At 40.1% G+C, this 5,049-nt stretch overlaps 1 pseudogene; it reads right to left on the reverse strand.

Moving 5' to 3' along the window:
• Nucleotides 1-2,762: 2,762 nt before the first annotated feature.
• Nucleotides 2,763-4,523, reverse strand: LOC123394154 (annotated as a pseudogene).
• Nucleotides 4,524-5,049: the final 526 nt, after the last annotated feature.

The raw sequence follows: 5,049 nt of genomic DNA on the forward strand, positions 1-5,049 counted from the left end.
CTGCTGTCTGGCAAGGCTCCCTCCCCCTCACCAGTGCTGCCACCTAGACACTCTCAGGGGCTCCAGTGGCTCAGGGACCAAGACCTGGCTTCATCGCTGCACTTGCTCTGGCTCAGCGCCAGTGGTGGCTGTTCTGTAACAGCGGGCTTAAGCCCCTGTCACTAACCGCCCCAATTCCCACAATTTCCCTCACAATCCTTTGCTCTTTTTTAGTGCTTTCAACCAGACTCCAAGTTAATGCTGGTCTCCAATCACAGGGCACTCTCATATTGGGGTATTACTTTGCAATGGGTCGCTTCTGGTGGCTCCCTCCCACTTTTGTTTATCTTCAGATATCAGTCCTATGATCCCACTCCACTTTACCTGCCCACCAATGTCTTCTGCCTCCGTAGAGATCCAGAAGTGTATAATTCTAATCTCAGGCTGATTTCATGGGTGATCAGAGTTCTTTGGTAGGTAATCAGCTCACTTAAGGGGATAGGTTGAAATGGCACCTCCTCCTACGTCTCCACCATCTTGTCTCCCCCACCACTTAGGATGTATTTATTTATGAGTGTTTCATAGGTTCAAGTCGTAGGTTCAAGTTCTCAGCCACATTTGAGATGATTTTTGTATATGGTATAAGAGAGTATGATTTGTTTCGTGTGTTTGTGTGTGTGTGTTTTGTTTTGCGGTTTTTGTTGTTTTGTTTTGTTTAGCATATTGCTGTCTATTTTTCGAAATGTCATGTATTCAAGAGACTATCTTGACTCCATTTTATATTCTGGTCTTCTTTAACACAAGTTCTCATACATATTTGACTGTATTTCTCTTTATTCTCTTCCATTGATCTAGGTGTTGGTTTTCTTGCTAACACTGTGCTATTTTTTTTTTTAAATTTATGTTCAGCGTAACAGTATTCATTGATTTTGCACCACACCCAGTGCTCCATGCAATCCATGCCCTCTCCAATACCCACCACCTGGTTCCCCCAACCTCCCACCCACCTCTCCTTTAAAACCCTCAGATTGTTTTTCAGAGTCCATAGTCTTTCATGGTTCTCCTATCTTTCCAATTTTCCCCAACTCCCTACTCCTCTCTAACTCCCCATGTCCTCCATGCTATTTGTTATGCTTCACAAATAAGTGAATCATAGGATGATTGACTCTCTCTGCTTGACTTATTTCACTCAGCATAATCTCTTCCAGTCTCGTCCATGTTGCTACAAAAGTTGGGTATTCATCCTTTCTGATGGAGGCATAATACTCCATCGTGTATATGGACCACATCTTCCTTATCCATTCGTCCGTTGAAGGGCATCTTGGTTCTTTCCACTGTTTGGCAACCGTGGCCATTGCTGCTATAAACATTGGGGGTACAGATGACCCTTGTTTTCACTACATCTGTATCTTTGGGGTAAATACCCAGTAGTGCAATTGCAGGGTCATAGGGAATCTGTATTTTTAATTTCTTGAGGAATCTCCACACTGTTCTCCAAAGAGGCTGCACCAACTTGCATTCCCACCAGCAGTGTAAGAGGGTTCCCCTTTCTCCACATCCCCTCCAACACATGTTGTTTCCTGTCTTGTTAATTTTGGCCACTCTAACTGGTGTAAGGTGATATCTCATTGTGGTTTTTTTAATTTGAATCTCCCTGATGGCTAGTGGTGATGAACATTTTTTCATGTGTCTGATAGCCATTTGTATGTCTTTATTGGAGAAGTGTCTGTTCATATCTTCTGCCCATTTTTTGATATGATTGTTTTTTGTGTGTGTTGAGTTTGAGGAGTTCATTATAGATCCTGGATATCAACCTTTTGTCTGTACTGTCATTTGAAAATATCTTCTCCCATTCTGTGGGTTGCCTCTTTGTTTTCTTGACTGTTTCCTGGGCTGTGCAGAAGCTTTTGATTTTGATGAAGGCCCAAAAGTTTATTTTCGCTTTTGTTTCCTTTGCCTTTGGAGACATATCTTGAAAGAAATTGCTGTGGCTGATATCGAAGAGATTACTGCCTATGTTCTCCTCTAGGATTCTGATGGATTCATGTCTCACGTTGAGGTCTTTTATCCATTTTGAGTTTATCTTTAGGTACGGTGTAAAAGAATGGTAAAGTTTCATTCTACATATTTCCCAGCACTATTTATTGAAGAGACTGTCTTTTTTCCACTGTATATTTTTTCCTGCTATGTTGAAGATTATTTGCCCATAGACTTGAGGGTCCATATCTGGGCTCTCTACTCTGTTCCACTGGTCTATGTGTCTGTTTTTATGCCAGCACCATGCTGTCTCGGTGATCACAGCTTTTAGTAAAGCTTGAAATCAGGTAGCATGATGCCCCCAGTTTTATTTTTGTTTTTCAACATTTCCTTAGCGATTCGGGGTCTCTTCTGGTTCCATACAAATTTTTGGATTATTTGCTCCAGCTCTTTGAAGAATACCAGTGGAATTTTGATCAGAATGGCATTAAAAGTATATATTGCTCTAGGCAGTATAGACATTTTAACAATGTTTATTCTTCTGATCCAAGAGCATGGAATGGTCTTCCATATTTTTGTGTCTTCTTCAATTTCTTTCATGAGTGTTCTGTACTTCATCGAATACAGATCCTTTACCTCTTTGGTTAGGTTTGTTCCCAGGTATTTTATGGTTCTTGGTGCTATAGTAAATGGAATCAATTATCTAATTTCCTTTTCTGTATTTTCATTGTTAGTGTATAACAAATCCACTGGTTTCTGTACATTGACTCTGTAGAATGTATCAATGAAACTAGAAGCCATTTTTGTGTGTACACATTTAGTTTTATTGTAACAAAGCAACTTGTACACTTTTAACGTTTAAAACTGAGCATCATCTTTCCTTTCCAGTGAAACAAAAAGAAAATTTTAAAAATAAACAGGAACAAAATTACAATAGAGAATGTCAATTCCAAATAAGATGCTACAAGTTCTGCTGATTCTCCCATCGAGTGGCAGGGCTCAAGTCATCATTAGGAGAGAGTTTTATTTTAAAAGTGTCATCTTAAACTGCAAGGATGTCCATTAAACATCACAATTAAACATGCCAAAGGAGAAGCCATGTGGTCAAAATGCCCACTTAACCCACCCAAACATCTCAAACCCACCCTTTGCTGACCTTCTATAACCCCATTTTTTAAAGTTTTTTTTTCTTTTTTTTAAACAAGAGAAAGTAGACAGGTACATGTTGGTAAATGCTAACTGTCCATATTCACATAGAGACACAGTGTAATCTCTGAGCCCAATATACAGAGAAAGGAGGAAAAAAGCTAGAATTCTATGCACTACTACACAGGGGCCTAGCACCCTCCAGCTTCCAGCAGAGCTAAGGGAGCAGAAGGTTTTTCTTTTTTCCCACAGAGCACGGTGGTGTTGATTCCATAAAGTTTTTGTTTTTGTTGAGACAGGAAGGGACAAAAATGAATTTGGAACAAAAGGGGTAGAGATTCTTTTCCCACTGTATTCTGCTCAAGGTATTTCCCCCCAAAATAAGCTGAGAACCATGGTATAAAGAGAGAGAAAAAGGAGATTTCAAAAAACAGGGCAAATGAGCACAAGAGGAGAAAAGAAAAAGAAAAAGGAAAAAAAAAAGACGGCAACTTGCTCCCAGGGACTGAAGAAAATTAAAAAAGGAAGGTTGGAATCCATCAGTATTCCATTAGTCATCTTCCCCTTCATCCTCCTCTCCTTCCTCCCCCTCATCATCATCTTCATCTTCTTCACCTTCATCCTCATCTCTTTCTTCATCAATATCTTCCAATCCTTCTTCTTCTTCATCATCATCATCATCCTCTTCTCCTTCCCCTTCTTCGTCATCCATATCGGGAACCAAGTAGTACTGTAATGGATTTGGCCAAATATCATCTTTGATGACTTCTCCTACCTCATCTGCACCTGCATCAGAATGGTCAGTAAACCAGGTGAAGAAGCTCTCTGGTTCCTCATGCTGTCTCTTTCTGCTGGCTTTATTCTGTGTTTGACTTGAACGTTTCATCAAATCCTTTCCAGATTTCCATTTGATTTCAGTGGACTTTGAAGATGGATCACCACTCTCATTCAGATGAAATTCTTTGGAGAGAACTTTATTTTCGAAGTAAGGGTTTTCATCAAAATAAAAATCTATTCTGTAACCTGATTTAATATCTTCAAATTCTGTCACTTCAACTCTTGTCAAATAATGCAGCGCCTCTCTTCATCCTCCTCCCCAAGCAGTGCAGACACTTCTGGATGGTTGACAAATGTTGTTACCCAAAATTGGGGATTTTGGCGATCAATTTCGACCTCTTCTGAAAAAATGGTTGGCGGAGTTTGTTATATTTCTGTTCTACTTTCAAAATCTCCTCACTGGCTTGTTCATTAAGTCTGTCTATTTCATTTTGTACTTCATCAATATGTTCAATTGCTTCTTGCTGTTCTTTTTCTCCTCTATGCAAGTGCTGGGATGTTGACGTCTGCCCTGGCTTGGGGGCAGGGGGCTGTCTCGGTTTCTTCATTTGAGGCGGGAGCGAAGACTGGCGTTTGGGGGCCATGCTACGAGGAAACTCCAGGAAACCTGGAGAGAGGCACGTCTGGAAGCTCTGATTGCTAGAAGCCATTTTTTTAAAGAATCAATAAGATCGATAAATCATTGTCCACACTAATCCAAAAGAAAAGAGAGAAATCCCAAATTCATAAAATTATGAATGAAAAGGGAGAGATCACAACTAACACCAAGGAAGTAGAAACAATCATCAGAAGCTATTATCAACAGTTATATGCCAATAAGCTAAGCAACCTAGATGAAATGGATGCATTCTTGGAAAACTATAAACTCCCACAACTGAACCAGGAAGAAACTGACAACCAGAATAGACCGGTATCTAGTAACGAGATTGAAGCTCTGATCAACAACCTCCCAAAAAACAAGAGCCCAGGACCTGAAGGATTCCCTGGGGAATTCTACCAAACTTTCAAAGAAGAAATAACACCTATTCTCCTGAAGCTGTTTCAAAAAATTGATGCAGAAACAAAACTTCCAGACTCTTTCTATGAATCCAGCATTACCCTGATCCCTAA

The sequence above is a fragment of the Mustela putorius genome, unplaced genomic scaffold (genome assembly GCF_011764305.1).
Source record: "Mustela putorius furo isolate JIRA1106 unplaced genomic scaffold, ASM1176430v1.1 tig00001580_pilon_pilon_pilon, whole genome shotgun sequence".
Classification (NCBI taxonomy): Eukaryota; Metazoa; Chordata; class Mammalia; order Carnivora; family Mustelidae; genus Mustela; species Mustela putorius.